We start from the raw sequence: 19112 nt of genomic DNA, 5'->3' as shown, positions 1-19112 counted from the left end.
CAAGTTTAAAAGACAGGGCTTAAAAACAATTACCTTCCACACACCTTTCTTTCTAGATCCTTCCTGAAAAGTTGCAGGATAACATTTTCAACACATTGTAATGTTATTTTCACAAATGTGTCTATTTTTCTCCTGTCAGTTTCCAGTCATGTTTATTTTATGTTTGCTGCTTTAATGAACTTTCGTCTCTCTATATTTTTAATTTTCATTTCTATTTCTCATTTGTTTGCCAGCTCAGTTTTAGTATATCTCTTTCTTAGTTAGTTTATTTTATTTTTAAAGTAAGCTCAGCATGAAGCCTGACACGGGTCTTGAACTCATGACCTGAGATCAAGATCTACTCTGAGATCAAGGTCAGATGCTTAACTGACTGAGCTACCCAGGCACACCTCTTCCTCTTAGTTTATAATCTCTTATTTGAATACTTACAGCTTATCTTTGACTCTTTTTTTTCTTTTTTATTAAGAGATATAATCCTATCTCTAGTTTTATTTAGACTGCAGCATTTTAGCTCCTCCATCTCCTTGACGGATTTATTGTTTGAGTTATTTCGTGTGTGTGTGTGCCTTTTGCTTATATTCTGTCCCTTCTTTCCTTTTTGCTGTTTCTATGCATATGTTCCATTGTGTCTCTGTGTCATAATTGGCTTATATTTTAATGGAGCCTAATATTTGCTATACAATATTCATGGAATGGGATAAAGGTAAGGTGGCAGGGGAGCAAGAGGTGAGATTCAGCACTTTTGCCTGGATTTCCTCATACACATAACCATTCAGGAAATCAGTTATGTCCTTTTCTTGGTGGCAGGTCTCTCTTCTGATTTTGAGCATGGCTCATCATGTCTTATCTCACCCTATCCTGTGGATGGGGGTCCAGGTTATAGACAATAAAAATGATGACAAAGATAATTCTTCCTTTAGTACGGGATTCCTATTGTTCCATGACACAGTTATGCAGTGTACCCTGGTTCTCCTAGATCATAGCTCTCTTTTCAAATACCCACTTGATTAGCATTTAGGGATGTGATTATATTAATTAAATAATTAATTAATTAAATGAAACTATTTTGACACAGTATGTGGCAGGGGCATTTCATATATTGCATTTTGGCACTGTGACTATTTCCTTGTTCCAGTGGAGATTAATTTCTCTCTTTGAATTACTTAGTAGTTTTTGTGTTTCAGTAGTTTTTGGTGGATGCCTTTGCTCTAGCATCTTTCCCCATATCCTCAGACTGTACTTTTTAAAATGGGGCTTCACTGATGTCTTAGAGAAAAGTCAAACAGAAGATCAACATGGAGAATAGACTGTGTTTCCTAAACTTAGACCAACCCGAGAGTCTTGTGGTTTGCTGCCCTATGCCTCACTCTCATCCTGTCTTCTAGACAGCATGTGCCATTGTATTGGAAAAAACTGTTTTCCCTCCTGATCTCTCTCTTGAGCATATAAGGGGAAACCCAGTTCTTCCCCCACTGTGTGTTTTTTTCCTACTGTGTTATTTTTTTCCTGTGCGTCTCCTTTACTCTTACAGAACTTCACTTCTGGTCACTAAATGCGTAGGGGTTTTGCCTCCCACAAAGCAATTCTCCACATCAGCTGGACATCCTACAATTTAACTCAGTTCTGACACTGTCTACCTGGAGATAGTGTCATATCCCAGGGGTTAAGAGCTTGGTCCCATAGTTCTGCTCCCACCTGACTTCTGGTGCTAATCTCAAGTTGTAGGTCCCCAGGTCACCCACAACTTCTGTCCTTGGCTCTACATCAGAGATTCCCTCCTCAGGTTTGGTTAATTTGCTGGAGCAGCTCACAGAACTCAGGGAAACACTTCTTATATCTGTTAGTTTATAAGAGGACACAATAAAGAATATAGATGAAGAACCAGATGAAGACATCCATAGGGAAAAGTCTGGGAGGATCCCGAGAGCAGCAACTTCTTTCCCAGTGGAGTTAGTGTATGCCACCTTCCCAGTACGGATTGTGCTTACTAACCTGAAGGCTCTCTGGGCCTCCTTCTATCTTTGTATGTTATGAGGCCATGATCAATTACTAGCTCAATTTTAGTGTCTCTTCCCACCCTGGAGGATGGAGGTGGGAACCAATCATGGCTTGGCCTTTCTGGTGACCAGCCCTCATCCAGGAGCCCACCAGAGTCACCTCATTAGAACAAAAGATGGTCCTAGTGTTCTAATCACTTAGGAAATTACAAGGGTTTTAGGAGCTCTGTTGGGTGCAAAGGCCAATATATATATTTTGTCTGTTGTCTCATAGCCGTCCACAGAAAGGAGCTTACTTTGTCCCCTCCACCACCCCTAAGAGTTGCTCCAAACCTTTCCAGACCTTGTAGTGGGGCTCAAGCAATCCTGTTTTACACAGTTGTTCTCTAGACTCCATTCAAGGGCTCTCCTCCTTCGTGCTCATTTCTATGGCGGCATATTGGACTCATCTTAGGATGAATAACAAGAGTCATCCATGCCTTTCACGTGACAAACCCGTTCTGACATATTGGTTTGTGGTTTAGCCTCACTGTCCAACAAGAAAAATGTAAAATAGTGTAATGTTGTTAGATTTCCAAATTTCTTGGTTTTTCACTTGGTTTCCAAATTTCTATATTATACAAGAAAGAAGAGTGGCAAAGAGAAGTAATGTTTTTCCAGCAATGGAAGGACAGAGAGAGGATTAAGTCGTTAGAAGGGCGACTTTAGTGAGGGCACCCCAGGTGAGATGTACTCTTCAGCTAAGTAGTTCTTTTGTCTCAGCATTGAACAGCCAGCAGCAACCCCCTATCAGAACCAATGCTATTAAACATCAGAATCATAGAACTTCCTTATTTTTATTTCATTCTGATGCTTTCACGATTTGATGTTCTGGAAGTTTGTCTCTAGGGAAAATATACGCTTGTTTTCTTAAAGTTTTCCTCAGCAGTTAAACTTCTCCTTTTAAAATAAAAATAAAAATGCTGAATTTACAAGTGAGTCTGTTAGCATTCCTACGTTAGATGGTCTCCAGCACAAAGATGAGGCGGAATTTTGCAGTAGGCAAGGCTGGTGGCAGGTCAACAACACCAGTAAATGTGCCTAAAGGGGTTGGTCTTGGAGGCAAAGATACACTTCCCTGGAAAGGATGCTTTCATTTGAACCTCTGTAAGTGGGGACACTGCCTAAAAGAGAAAATATCGACCTGACACCCAAACACTGATAAAACTAGACTCATTTAATGAACCTGGTGTCACAGGTCAGCCTCAAAATAACCCCAAGAAGCTTTGAAGGCTAAAATAATTTTAACCAATATGCCATCCCTTGCAGAAGTCAAAGCTTTAAAAAATCGTATCAGAGTTCACCAAGCAGAAATAATTTCTCATCCTGGGAAGGTAAATAAGTGTTTATATTCAAGATTAGTTTCACTTATTTAGATGAGTGTCAAATATAAGATACCTTGGGATATTTTAAATTTAAGCAAAGCTTGAAATAATTTTCTGGTTTTTCTAAAAAAGAATTTTTTTTAAAAGATTTTATTTATTTATTTGACAGAGAGAGAGACAGTGAGGGAGGGAACATAAGTAGAAAGAGTGGAAGAGGGAGAAGCAGCCCTCCTGCTGAGCAGGGAGCCTGATGTGGGGCTCAGTCCCAGGACCCTGGGTTCATGACCTGAGCCCAAGGTAGATGCCTAACCAACCGAGCCACCCAGGCACCCCTAAAAATGCTTTAAAAAATCCTCACTGAAATAAGAAGGAAACCCATATATTGAGCATCTTCTATGTGCAAGGCAGTAAAATTAGAGATTGCTAGATATTATCTCATTTAATTCCTATAATTGCCTGACTAGTTACAATACTGTCCCATCTTAAAGATGAAGAAAGTAAGGCACTGAGATTTTGTTTCTTAGCCAAAGGCTTACAGCTAATGTAGAGGTTATTATAATAACCTAAGTCTATGTCCCTACTGGAAAAGGAAAAAAAAAAGATAATTATTGCTGTGTCAATGCTTTCCAGTCAGAAACACACCTGTCTCTTTCCAGTCAGAAACACTCCAGTCTCGAACACACCTGTGGTTGGCTTTTAGGTTTACTCATTGCCGGGGAGGGAGAATGCATACAATGTGGAAAGATGTAGCATCTCAGAGGGTATTAGACAGAACCTGTTATAAGATTTGGGGTTTGGTTGAGTGATTAGGGGAGGGTCTAAGGAAGTGGGGGTTTACTCTGGATTGGGTAGGAAGCAGGAATAATTCTGTGATTGGGTGTCTCAGTTAATATTATCTACAGGAAAGGTAAACCAGGGTAAAGCATAACGGTAAAGGAGTAGCACTCAGGGGCACCTAGGAGGCTCAGTGGGTTGAACCTCTGCCTTCGGCTCCGGTCATGGCCTCAGGGTCCTGAGATCAAGCCCTGCATGGGACTCCTTGCTCAGCGGAGAGCCTGCTTCCTCCTCTCTGCCTGCTCTCCGCCTGCTTGTGATCTCTCTCTCTCTGTCAAATAAATAAATAAAATATATATATAAAAAAATAGGAAATAGCACTCATTCACATTAGCCTCTAGAGGGGGATGTTTGGTTTTTAGTGGGTGGCACTAGTGACCTTGTTTTTGTATTTAGATGAAACTCTGAAGTGGTCTTGTTTGATCTAAGTGATCTTGTCTGATGTTGGGGCTCTGTGAGATTATTTAACAGAAGAATGTCCGTGGCCTAGCTGTGCACACCAGCCCCGCTCCGAACAACGCGGAGTCCTGGCTGTGTCAGACCAGTTCCTGAATATTGGGGGCTGCTTTTTTGTTTCTCAACTGGAACCATGATATGACAGCAGAGAAGTAACAGTCGCCAACCTTTGAAATTATGAAACTAAGTATTCTCTGTCTATTGGTCAGAATAGTTTGTAGGATTTGGGTGAGTCTAAGTCATGATGTGACAGCTAGGAAAGGTCTAAGTCTGGAGTTGAAGCACACATGATGCGATTTCCATAGGACTGTTCACAGGCCATGGTTCCTGAAAAAGAAATGGCAGGAGAGAGAGAGAGGGAGAGGGAGAGACTGTATTCAAGATAGAACATGCAATCTGTCAATAGCACACCTCATCCCATTTGTCAGATTCTATTCATTAGGAATGTGTCACTGAATCCAACCCATACTTCAAAAGGCAGGGAATTAACCTTCATCTCCTGAAAGGAGATAAATCAAAGAATTTGTGTACATATTTTCTGAATCACCAAAAGTATATTTGTTTCAGTCATTATTATATTATAAAGTTGTGTGTGGGAGTGTGTGTTTAAAATTTTATTTATTTATTTGTCAGACAGAGAGAGAGAAAGAGTACAAGCAGGGGGAGCAACCAGTAGCGGGAGAAGCAGGATCCCCACTGAGCAGGGAGCCCAATGAAGGACTCGATCCCAGGCCCCTGGGATCATGACCTGAGCCGAAGGCAGACACTTAACTGACTGAGCCATCCAGGTGTTCCACTTATGAAGCTTTTTAATACTATGTTTTATTAAGAAATAGATGATGTTTTAAAAAATTATAATTAATTAAAACAAATTGCTTTGCACATTTTAACTTAATGAAGTTTATTTACTTAATGTAGTTAATATGAATGAAAGAGAGGGTACCTATTTAAATAGTGCAGGGAAAAGAAAGCACAGGGCATGCTACTTAATTGGATTCAAGCTGACTCAACTAGCTACAAAAGATATTCTGAGGAATCCTACAGGCAATTTGAATGTGGGACTGGTTATTAGATGATATGAAGAAGTTACAAATTCTGTTAGGGGATCACTCTATTGGGCCATGAAAGAAAATGCCTTCTTTTAAAAGAGGTACTTCTAAGTTTTTCAAGTGAAATATACTTCCTGTATTTATTTTGTGATTTCAGTCTTCCCCCCCATAAGTAAAACAAAATGCCTATGGTAACATTTTCCCAACTGAGTAAATGTGTATGAATGTTCAGTATATTCTATTCTTTGTACTCTTCTGTGTTTGAATTTTTAAAAACGAGTTAAAAAACAAAACAAAACAAAACAGCCAACCCAGTGCAGGTGAGTCTACCTCCACTCAGAGCATAGGCAAAGAGTGAGGAGAACACGAGAGTGTGGTCTTTCCCTGGGGTGAGTCTCATGCCACATCAAGAGAAACTCTATCACAGACCAGTTTTTATATGGGAATACATGTTCATTGACCATTATACGTTTGTATAGACAAAACTGTTTATATTACACTCCACAGGCTATTTTAGTATTTTGAAAAACGGCTTTGACATCATCTGATGTTTGCCTGTTGTGATGTTGTTAGAACCGAGACGGGGGTGTCTGTTTTAATGGGGGTGTTTAGGGATGGCACTAGAGCTGCCATGTTTTCCTCTCTACATTTCAGGCAACGGCAACCCTGGGTTCCCACCGGTGCTCGGCCCAAATGGTTCCATCTGGTGCCGTGGGTTAGAGTGTGTGAATAAGGGCAACCTCCAAGTTGGGTGATTGTGTATCACGATTCATCTTTTCCAAAATGAGACAGTTTCAAATAGTAGCTTGAGCTTTGCGGTGCTTGTAGCTTAAATCTCCCACGTCGAAGATGTCATGTTGCCTCCTTCCAGCTCTGAGAGTCGATTTGCCAGATATCAGTGCTTGACACCCACAGTTTGGGCTGGAGAGGCTGAGAATCCCATGGAAGGGGCAAGCCTGCCAGACAAAACTGTGACAGAGGGAGAGGGGGCACCCAGCAGCGAGGAGACCTGGATGTCAGAGACCAGGGGCTGGAAGGGAGCAGAGAAGGAAGGGCGATTCTAATGGAGGATGGAGCCAGAGACCATTGTTGAATTTAGGGTCAGAAAAATCTGTTGTGTCGATGAAGAATTAAATAGAGCAAAGACAATTGTTGCTCCAACTCCAGGTTTCACTCATAAAACAACGTGGGGTAGGTCTGCAGTTACCGAGTGGAGGAAACCTTGTGTCTAATTGATCCTTTTGAGCATTTACCTGTAATGATGGAATTAAAACATGATCTGTGCAGCACTCCTGCTGGAATGCTTCAAGCGTGCGGTGCGCGGGGGGGCCAGTCGGATCGTGTGCAACACCCCCCCCCCCCCGCAATAAGGCGACACTCAGCTCCGTCATAACCACCCTCTGAAGGCTGTCGTGGAGGGAGCTCATTCCATCTGTTTGTCACAATGGCCCATTTGCAGCCGTGTGGATGTAAGCCCTTTTAAAAATGATTTCCCCTCAAAAGCCCTCTCTTTGTGCGTGCTTGTGTGAGATTTCCCATCTCAGATCAAAGTTCACCTAGCCAACGTTACCGCGCCGTGACTAAGGCTGTTTCAACACTGGCCCCTCACTCCTGCTGGTGGCAAAGTTGGTTCTCATTCATCTTCCATACTCACCACCGTCATGAGGGGTGGCCTGGCCCACTCTGTGGCGTGCGCCTTGTATTTTTATCCGTGTCTGTCAGAGACCCAGGGTTCAGACTATTGGCGGTCCAGATGACATCTGGCTTCCCAGCTCCCCCGGAATACTGGCTGCAGTGCTTATCAGTGCATTATTCATCAAAACTGATGATGCAAGGTACAACATGCTGTCTGCAGTTCAGAGTATGAGTTGGAAGGCATTGGCAGAAACGCCTGGTGTTCTGTGAGCAGCATGTAATCAATAGTCTGGGTGCTTGTTCACTTCGTGTTGATGACTATTCCCTCTGGTACGTTTCTGTATATTTTTGGGTTCACTGTACTACCAGCTGTGCAATTTTTTCTTCCTCCTCCATTCCTCATATCAGCCCTGATAGAGCAGAAGGAATAACCTTTTTCTGTGCTGGGTGTCAAATCAAATCATCTAATGACCAAAAAGAGGGCAGCAGGCATGGGCAGAAAGAGACAGATCTAATAATTTCCAAGTGTACTTGGTAATAAAATCAAATGAGCTGCATTTAAATTCAGACTTTCTGCTACTTGACTCAAATTAAACAATACAAATCCTCCCCTCTGCTTCATCTCAAATGACAAACAAATCATTGGCTTCCCCCCTCCCATTTTCTCCTTTACCTGTGGGTAGGTATATGCTACTGTTCTTAAACCCATCCTTCCAAGTAGAGGGAACGTAGTTCCCTCTGTTAAGGATGAATGTTCAACATTGTCACCAACTTGAAGATTGTGAGGATTTTGTAAGTTGTTCTAGAATCAATACTGAAATCCATTCAGTTGAAGAAATTAATTTTCACTTGCAAGTTAAGCAGTTATCCATCTTACACAGTTTTAGAAGTTTGATTATTTATTATTGTTAAGAGAAAGATAGTCTTCCTTTTTGAGACATAGGTAAAATAGAAGTCCAAGTGGAAAAAAAAAATCTAGTTTCAAATGTTCAAATCAGTCTCAAATTTTAGTTAACTTCTTAGCAAGTATGTTAGAAGATTTTTAAGATTTTAATATCCTCTGTAAGTCAGAGTTTTAAAGAGCTCAGTCAGGGTCCCCATGGTCTCAGCAGTAAAGTCCACTGTCTGGTAGGTGATTTTAAAGGCTGCGAGGTCATGGACAGTATGTACCCTGGGGTTGGTCCTATGCCCATGGTTTAAGCACTGTGTGTCCACCATTTTTGTCGGGGCTAATGGATATTGCATCAAAACCACCATCACTATAAGATATTAACTGGTCCCTGAGTGTCTACCCAACCTCAGCGTTAAAAAATATATAATTCTTTACTTTTATACTGAGTAAGTTTGGTTCAACTGATTCTTAGTTGGCAATAGTATTTCTTGGATGCAGTGAAGACGTCCAGTAGGAATTCCAAATTCTGAGATGGGCTTGGGATGCAGCACGCCCAGCCACTACACGCACAGAGGGCATTCATCTCCTGACGAGAATGAATCTCTGCTTCTCGATCCTGCCTGGAAACACAGCTTCAAATGGACACATGCACAGGCTATACAGTGTGATGTGACCAGTTGTGGACAAGATTGGAATAGAAGAGGCAATCATCACGGTGTTTACTGAAGTCACATAATTCAAGTTTGGATAACGTTGCAGTTTAGTCATGGGGTATCTCAATGCCCGGGTTCAGATCTTGCCATTTCGTAGCTCTGAAGCCTCCAGTAAAGTTGGCTAGCTTCTCTGTTATTCAGTTTTGTCCCACGTTAAATGTGAAAAATAACATTACCCAGGTCATAGGGTTATTGTGAGGAATAAATTGAAATATATCATGTAAAGGATTAGCAAGCTCTTGGCACCTGTTAAGTGATCAGTGAAAGGCATAATTACTACTGACGACTAGCAAACTAAGACTTTGTAGTATTATTTCCATTCAATTCTCTTCAGCTGCACTAACCTCTGTGCATCTAACATGTGCAAAACACTATCCTATGTGTCGAAGAGTAAAAATAAGATGAAAATATGGTTTTGGCCTTAAGATGTTTAGAACTGATGGGCTGGCGTTAGACTTGCATACACTTAACAACAATAAGGGTACAGGAATGCCAGGATAGAGGCACAAATCATGTCCACACACCGTGAGGGTAAGAGGAGGACCGAGTCTCTGATTCTTCCTTGAGGTGGGTAGGAGTGTGAAGGAAAGCCAGGTGATTATTTGAGATAGTCCTAGAAATATGAATCAGAATTTAAAACATAATTGGGAGTTTGAGAGGATATTCCAAAGGAGTATCAGAAGCAGGAATGTGGGAAGTTGTGGGGATTACAGCAAATGGTGTTGCACATTAAGCATCTATCTTGTTTCATTGAGAGCCTACATGACATGAAGAAAAAAAAAATACGAGCTTGAGAGTAAGCTCGACCTGTGATTGAATCTTGGGTCTTTATTTCCTGGCAGTGTGATGTGAAACCTCACCATATATGAGTCATATTACCCTCTGTTCTATATGCAACAGTAATAATAATAATCACATGTATCCCATACTACTGTGGGGATTTACAGGAATAACATATGTAAAGTGCCTGCTTTAGGATAGATACCAGTAAATATTTCCTTGGAGAAGTAGAGAGTGGGAGGTTTGTTTGCCATTTTTTTAGGATAGCACAGCTACCAGCTAGAGCTTCCCTGTGCTTTGAGGTTTAGGGAAAATCAACTCAAACCCCAAAAGCACTTTCTGGGATGTCTATGTATCTGTAGGTCATTGCTGGCTCTAAGCCTCCCAAGCTTCCCCTAACTATCCTTCGTGCCCTTCCTTCTCTTCCAGAAGCTGAAATTGTCCTTCTCAGAATAGCCATGTGAACATTACTTCAGGCAGAATGGGTAGTACATGCAAAGACCCTAAGGTAAGAGTCTGCTTGACTGAATCAATGAAGATCAAGGAGGTCCTAGGGCCAGAGAAGAAAGGATAAGGAGACCATGACAGGAGATGGGGTCAGACAATAGTCAAAGGACAGATCATGTAAAGCCCACAGACTATGGCAAGGACTTCAGATTTTATCCTGAATGAGATGACATATCTTTGAAGAGTTTTGGGAAAGGGATGAGATGATGTATCTTGTGCTTAATAGGAACCACTGTAACAGTAAAAAGGAACATAGACTACAGAGATAAAAGGAGAAGGAAGACTACTTAGATGGCTGCTGAAATAATCCAGGTGAGAGTTAATGGTGGTCTGGACTAGGCTTATAACAGGGACAGTGGTTAGAAATGTTCTAGGAAGAGGGGAAATGATCCATTCCTGGATCAGATATCAAGGTGGAAAGAAGAGAAGTCAAGGGTGAGTCCAGAGCATTTGGCTGGAGCAACCAGAGGGTGGTGGTATTTGCCAAGAGGGGGAAGACTGGAGGAGGAGCATGTTTGGGGAGGGAGAATCAAGAGTTCTGCTTGGGACGTGTTAAGTCCAAGATGTCTTTTCCTATAAATCATCATCAGATGGAAACGTCAAGTTAATAATCTGAATACACAATTTTGGAATTCAGGGAAAATGTTAGAGCTCAGGATTAAATTTAGAAATGCATTATCCTCCAACTGTTAGATGAAAACATTACACTCATAATTCAGAACTATGGAAATAACATGGATTTTAGTTTTGACCTGAGAAATGAGTTTTGTTCTGAGTCAGTTTGCCTTAAACACCATCACGTACCCTGCAGTGCCTAGGAGCAAGGCCAACTCACAGCTTTGGCCTGTGTGGGGCCATCCAGTGAGGGCACTGGCAAGCCAACAGCAATGGATGTTGCACCCAGAAACCCAACAGGGGAAGAGGGAGGCAGATATCCAAACTGTTCCAGAACACACCCAGAGTAAACAAGCAAAACTCATCTTCCTTTATTTTGTGTTTTATATCACTGAGCAATTTGATTAAAACAAATCAGCAGGACAAAAAATGAAGTTGCTTTTCTGTGGGGAGACAAAATCAATGAGGAGAATCAAGGTTGAGTAAACGTCCTATGGATGCTCCAGGGAGAGGATAAGTTTTCCAAAATAAGAAGGGAGTTCTTCAGAATAAGTTGTTTCCTAAAACACCAAGTCACTTTCATTTAGTGCTTTAAACAGTGTCAGGGGCATGTGTCGGGGGCATGGGGCATCTCCAAGGATAAATAGTCCACGACCTGAGAGAGTTTCAGAAGTGTTCACGATACATTTTTGACTTGATAAGTTGCAGAAATGTTTTGCAAAGGAATTTCCTTATGAAAGTCATTGGGTAAGTCACTTGGAAAGAGTATTTGTGCAGAGGTCACTTGGCAACACTGACGTCATGACTGGTTGGCTGTGGTAAATTTTGGCCCATGGAGTCATGTGAGGGGAAACCATGATGGTGCACCATCCTGCGTTCCACCCAAGGGAAAACTTGCTCCAAGGAGTGCATGGAGCCAACTGCCTCGGACTGTTGGGGCTTAGGGATCTGCCCCCATGGACAACTAAGCCAAGCCGCTGTACAAGCGCCTGTGACTGGACAGCAGCAGACCGCTCTGTGGGAGCTCATTATGCATCAGCTCCTCACTGGCTGATGGAACCTTTCCTGCCCAACTCATCCTTCCCTAACACTTTCACAGGTGTCAGCCCCATATCGGAGTTGGAAAGCCTCCCCTAAGTGCTCTTCTTCCTCTTCTCTTTTCTCTTCCCCTTGGCGCGATCCCCAACTGATATCTTGCATTCTTAGCTCTGTCTGGGCATCTGCTCCTGGAAAGATTCGTGGACACACCCCATTCATCTTCACTTGGTTGTACTGGGAAGCTCACAGAGAAGATATGGGAAAATAAGAAACCTACTTTTATAACTTTGTATTTGTTCACATTTTCCCTGTTTATGCCAATATTTGATGAACTCTGAGACAGTCCTTGTCTCCAATCCCTGGTTTTCAAGTTTATGTGCTGGTTAGACCGCATGGACTCTTTCTGAGGGAATATTTAGCATTTTCAGAAAGAACACAAACATTTTGGAAAAACGACATTAAAAAAGTGTACATCATTTAAATTTCCCTCTGACAACTAAGAAGTTGTAAAATTTTACCAGCATTTCCCAATATTCTTTGGAGTTTTCTGAGACAGAATTGGTCCCTACCAAATATAAATGCTTATTCTCTAACTCTAACAGACTTAGGGAGGAAAGGCTGTGCTGGCAAATCTGAAAACAACTGAAACAAAGTTGGGATGGAATGACCTCAAATAAGCATCCCAGGGTTTTTTGAGTAGAGTACTTGTTTTTGAGGCATCCTTACCATCCTTAACCCCTTAATACTTTAATGATTTCTGTATGGGAAAGCCTGTAAGATCAATTATCTTTCTGCCTTATTTTACTGTTGAACAGAACCGTGCCGTGGGTTTTGGATCATGAGCCCATAACTTCAGTGGACACAGGCCAAGTAAGAAGGCTGCACTGTGGAGGCAAGGCCTGGTTTCTTACTCTGGTTCAACCTAACTCCATGTGCAACATGGGCCAAATCACCTTTTTGAGGCTTATAGAGGCTCCCTTTCCACCTGCATAGATGAGGGGCTGAAACCACAACTCACTTATGATCACTTTCAGCTCTTACTGCCTAGAACTTTATTAATTAAAAGGAATAAAATGCACCTAAAATCATCTTCTTGCACTACTTCTTCTTCTTTCTTTCTTTCTTTCTTCTTATTATTTTTTAAAGATTTTATTTGCTTGACAGAAATCACAAGTAGGCAGAGAGGCAGGCAGAGAGGGAGAGAGGGGGAAGCAGGATCCCTGAAAAGCATAGAGCCCGATGCAGGGCTCTATCCCAGGACCCTGAGATCATGACCTGAGTGGAAGGCAGAGGCTTTAACCCACTGAGTCACCCAGGCACCCCTCTTCTTCTTTAAAAAGCAAAAGGCTAGGGCGCCTGGGTGGCTCAGTGGGTTAAGCCGCTGCCTTCGGCTCAGGTCATGATCTCAGGGTCCTGGGATCGAGTCCCACATCGGGCTCTCTGCTCGGCAGGGAGCCTGCTTCCCTCTCTCTCTCTCTCTGCCTGCCTCTCCGTCTACTTGTGATCTCTCTCTGTCAAATAAATAAATAAAATCTTTAAAAAAAAAAAAAAAAAAAAAAAAGCAAAAGGCTAAAACATGTTGTTTTGTTTTTTTTTTAAAAATAAATTTGTTTGCCATAAGCAAACCCCTTCCCCTGCTTTGTGGGATGATCTCAACAAATTTAGAGGGATTGAGAAGACCAATTTCCAAATCATCTGGAGTAATTAATTCCAGTGGTTGGAGTTAATTATGATGAGGCAATTCATAAAGTATACAGTAGAAAAAAAGCCGCAATTGATGAGACTTCATCAGCAGTGGATTTTTTTCAAAGGCATTCTTCTGGCAATGCATTTCAAAGTTAAACATATGTGTGCTTCAATGGTGGGAAAATAGTTTATGAGGTTATCATTAGGTATGGGCATGAATTATGTGCAAATGGCCCAATGTATATTTTTGCAGATAAGAAACAGGCCTAATTGGTGTATAACATGGGAGAATTAATGACTATGGCAAAGACCTCAACTTCATCATAGTTTTTATGTATAAACTATAGTATATTTACAAAAAAATCCATTAGTAAAATGGCATGATATTATGAAATAATATTAATATCAATATGAAAAATTAACAGGAACATATTGAGTATAAAAATGATAATTTGGGAAGCACTCTCAAATCTGTATTGTAAAAATAAAGAATTTGCAATAATGCAATAACAGACTATAGTTCTGTTTTATGATTCTGATAATAAAGCACTTAGGTTCCACTTTCATGGTTTATGCTGTTATCAGAACCCCCTGATATAATTAGATGGTCTTATTTTAGATAATTACTTATATTTTCTTATTGCATAGCAAAAATCCCACTGGTAAAAAAAACCCCTCTAGATCTTAAATCTAAGAGCTGTGTTGCTAAAATAGCCCAGGAGACCCCTGCAATCAAAAGAAGCCAGGATTTTTGTAAGCTGATTGATAATGATAATATCACTCTCTTGCATTTTTACATTTTTTTAATAGTTTACAAATTGATTTTACTTTTGTGATCGTTCTCATTTCGTTTTCTTAACACCCTGTGAGGTAGGTGCTATTATTCCCATTTCGTAGATGGAGAAGTTCATGTTAAGGAGTTAGGGGCAGATTAAATGTCAGAGCAGAGATTCAGTCATTGTCCTACTCTAAAATGCCGTTCTACTCAAAACCTTGGAAATTACAAGAAAAAACCATCCAACTAAGAAGCATCATGTATATGGTGTGCTTTGCAATATTGTGTTAAAAGCTGATTATTAAATTATTGTTAAATCCTTTTCTGACCCTTGAAGGTGGATGCCTGAGTTTTTTTTATTTTTATTTTTATTTTTATTGGTGAAGTATAATTGACATTCAATGTTGTATTAGTTTCAGGTATACAACCTAGTGATTCGACATTGCATACATTCTACAACACTCACCATGGTAAGTGTCGTCCCCATCAGTCACCCTGCAACATGGATATGGTTACAGTTACTATTGACTCTATTTCCTATGTGGTACTTGCCATCCCTGTGACTTATTAATGGAAGTTTATAGATCTCAATCTCCTTTCCCTCTTTTGCCCATTCTCCCCCGACAACGCTCTCTGGAAACCAGGAGTTTGTTCTTAGTATTTATGAGTCTGTTTCTGTTTTGTTTGTTTGTTCATGGGGTTTAAACTAGGTTTTGTTGTTAACTGGCTTTGAATCCTTAGCCAAATAGCTTGCCCTCTCTGAAAGGATGATGAGGCTGAAGTCTTTTTCTAGATCTAATGCACTTGACTCCAATTTTGTTAAACTAAAATTAATGTATTGCTGATTGATTGACCATGTCATTGTCATTTATGTCACCATATTGTAATGGTTATAAGATGCAATCAATGGCTCAGAAAGTTTGCTTTTTAAGAACAAGCTAAAATAAGCTTGCATAAGATATTTCCTTTGAAAACGATTACATCTGTAAAGGGTTTTCCCTATTTTACATGAATAAGGCAAAAGTCTATCTTGTTGCGGTAAGAAAAAAAAAAATCCTTGAACTGAGATTAGCCTAACAATGTCTTAATGATTTTCTTATTCTTTATTTAGGAAAGACAGAAATGTGTTATTGGGATGAGGAAAACAATCTCACCAGTCTTTTGACATTAATATAAGCACATTAGCTTACATATAATATGCTAAGTTTACAAAATTGCCTAAAAGGTACATATGTGCATACTTTGCCTCTGAGAATGTGAATGGAACTAAAAAATCAAAATAATTGTTAAAATGCTGGCCACCCCTTATGAAAAGTATGAACTTGAAGTAAATTTCAAACTCTGTTGTAAATATAAACATTTGAATTTTGCTTTTGATTTTTGTGGCATTTCAATTAAGTTGTCAAGTTAAAACATTGCTACTGCAATGATGTATTTCAGTTTAAATTCTTTATGTCTTTTCTTATATATTTTTACAAGCCCTCCCCAACTTTGCCCTAAAAAAATCTGTGTCTTAAGGATAGCTATTGTTTATTATGGATTGGGAGTTTATGTGTATTATTTACTTTTGTCTTCTAAAAAGCCTGCAACTGAGGTGTTGTTATCTCATTTTTTGCACATAAGGAAAATAAGCTCAATAGTAAATCCAAGCATACCTGTTTCTCAGGACAAGTGGGTTTCATTATCTATAAAGCCTTTGATACATTTTGTAGCCGATTGCTGTAACCTAGCCTAGTTCTAGATGTAGAAACATCTATGTGCTAGTAAACGTGAGTACTAGGATGGTAGAAATTTCAATGTAGTGGTTTTTCTGGAGAGTAGGAAAATTCTGGGAGCGTTCATGAGTGGTCCTCAGAAACAACAATTTTCCCCCTAAGAAGACAATTTCTTTTATGGTTGGGAACAGGCACCCATTTTCTAAACTGATGTGCCTTTGTGTTTGTTCATGTATTCTGTTTCTCCGTCCATTGACAGACACTTCTGGGCTTCCCTTCACCCCACAGCACGTGATCAATTTTTCATGGGAAGAGGCATGACCTAGGACACTTGCCTATTTTATATATAGAACTATAAAGATAACGATACCCTCCAGCAAATGAGGAAAGCTGTGAGCTGTGAATGCCTGTGTCTCCAACTAATTCACAGAATTCCCTCCAAGGGAGGGACTTATTTTGCATTTGAACTCCAAAACACCTTTCAAGATTGTTAAACTTAACACCAGCCTGAAAATCCCAGTGATGCTGGAGATCAATTAACTGCTTCTAGTGCTCTACTAGCTCCCCTTTAAGATGTCTGCATTTTAGAGTAAGTAATTTGGCCATTACCACATTTGCACCAAATAAAACACATTATTATTTGGTATGTTAGGAAGTTCATTTTTAATATTCACATCCACTAGAAGCTTGCTCCTTATTTTCTAACCTGATCAAATAGTCAGATACCATATTTTTCCTCTGTATTGGTTTCAAATCTCAGCTTGTCTTCCTTTCTACCCTTGTTTTATTTGATTTCATTCTTTCCATTACACAATCACTCTCCTCATTCCCATATTGGGATTTAAATGCTCTGATACTCCCCTCTTTCATATTTCAAGCCAACTTTCTCATATCGCATCAAAATTCATTATTTGATTACTTGATTACCTGATTATTTGCCATTAACTTTAATATTTTGAAATAATAATCTCTTACGACAACAACTGGTGTTCATTGTAGAAGATTTATACAATTAGATAAGGGAAAAGGAGAAAATAAGAAACACTACAATATCATCAACCAGAAATAACCACTGTTGTGGTGTGTAGTTTTTCTTTATTTCCATGGATATTCTTATTTACAAATATTACAATAATGAATCATGCTGTATCAACTATTTTGTAATCTTTCCCCACAATATAACATGAATATATTTCTATCATTCTTGATATTATTTTTCAATCTTATTCGTAATGGTTTTATAATTTCCCATTATAAGGATATACACAGTCCATTCAACCATTTCCCTCTTGGGCTTGAGGATATTTCCATGTTTTTGGCTATTTTAAATAAGCCTATGATAAACAACCTTGATAAATAAATCTTTGCCATATTTATAATCATTTTCTTAGGGTGACTTTTTAAAAGAAGGATTATTGGGTCATAGCTTGTACACAGTTTCAAGATTACAAGAATGAATATATTTTTCCAAAGTTTCACAGCATAGTCATACCAATTTACACTCATTAAGAGTGCTGACGGTTCCTGTATTACTATTTCCTTACCATCCCCAAGTATTATCAATTTTAAAGTAAATTTCCTAGGTAAAAACTCATTGATTTATTGATTGCATTAGCATTTATTTCACTAGCTGAAAAAATAGAACTAAATATTTTTCCTGGTGTATCTTTAGCTGTATATGTATATGTGTGTATGTGTGTGTGTGTGTGTGTGTGTGTGTATTTTATTGCCTGTTCATGCTCTTTGCTCATTTGTTTATTGGAAAACATGTTCTTTTTAAAAAAGTAATTTGTAAGAACCCACTATATATTGAAGATAGTAAAAATTTAATGTCTTACATGTTATAAATACTTTTTCCAAGCCTTTTTTGAAAAAGGTCTTTCAATTTGTTTTAGACAGTCAAAAAATGCATGGAGTTCATATTTTCTTTTGAAGTGTCTTTGATGTCATAGTTGTCAATGCATTTCAACCTTAATATTATATACATTTTCACCTATTACACAGTTTCTAGTATTTTTATGATTTTTTAAAAAATTCAGATTTGCATTACTTAAAAGAGTACAGGAACTAATAATAGATTGGAAAGGTAACAGAGGGAGAGAGGCAGGAATCCGCTTTACCACTGTCCATTTCTCAAGAGGATCAAGACTGGTCGGTAGGGTTTGATGGTGAAGGGACATGACTTTAGAGAAGGTCAAGTTAGAGACTCACCTTGTGGAGTCAGATGGGGAGAAATGTCATCAGCACCTAGACAGGAAGTGCCAAGGAAGGGTGGGGAGAGCACTGCTTTGACTGTTTCCCTGACTGAGGTTCAGTATATGGATGTTGTCCATCAACAACATTTCTTTTAGGATCATCTCACACACCCCAGATTTTGCTGAGTTGCATCCAAACTGAGTGTGAAGGCCACACTTTTCAAAGATATTCTTTTCCTTTTGGAAAAGAGAAAGGTACCTCATCCCTAGAGGGGCGGAGTGGTATGAAAAGAAAAGCAAAGATGTCTCTGCACCAGGGTAAAATCAACCCTGGACCATTTGTTTGTAGTGTGTGTCCCCCTTAAACATTTCCTCAGGCAAGAACCTGAGTGTGTTTTCAATGCCTGAAATGTTGTAGGCACCGTTTTCATTGAAACATATAAAAAACAGTGCATGAAGGAATTGTGTTGTTTTAATACCTGTAGTCATGTTTTATTAATTACTCTTTGACGTCTGCTACATTATAATGATGGAAATCAGTGGCTATTAAAACAGTATGCTATTTATTTATTTTTAAAATATAACATTATAATTGAGACAGTGATATAATTTCAGTGCATCATCTCAACCTCTAAATGAGCAAAGATGAGCATATTACCGTAAGCCAAATGGAAGAGGTCAGAGGAAAATAATAGTAATAAAAAAACAAATAATTATTGGATATTTACTATATCAAATATTATTTTATATGCTTTATGATTAATATGTAATTTTTCTTTAGTACTATGATTTTGGTTCACTTCCGACTAGCAGTTTGCAGATGGGGAAATTGGATTAAAAAGAGTTCAGAGAGGCATTATA

Source organism: Neovison vison, chromosome 3 (assembly GCF_020171115.1).
Source record: "Neovison vison isolate M4711 chromosome 3, ASM_NN_V1, whole genome shotgun sequence".
Lineage (NCBI taxonomy): Eukaryota > Metazoa > Chordata > Mammalia > Carnivora > Mustelidae > Neogale > Neogale vison.
The sequence above is the reverse complement of the archived record's forward strand: the minus strand, read 5'-3'. Positions refer to the sequence as shown.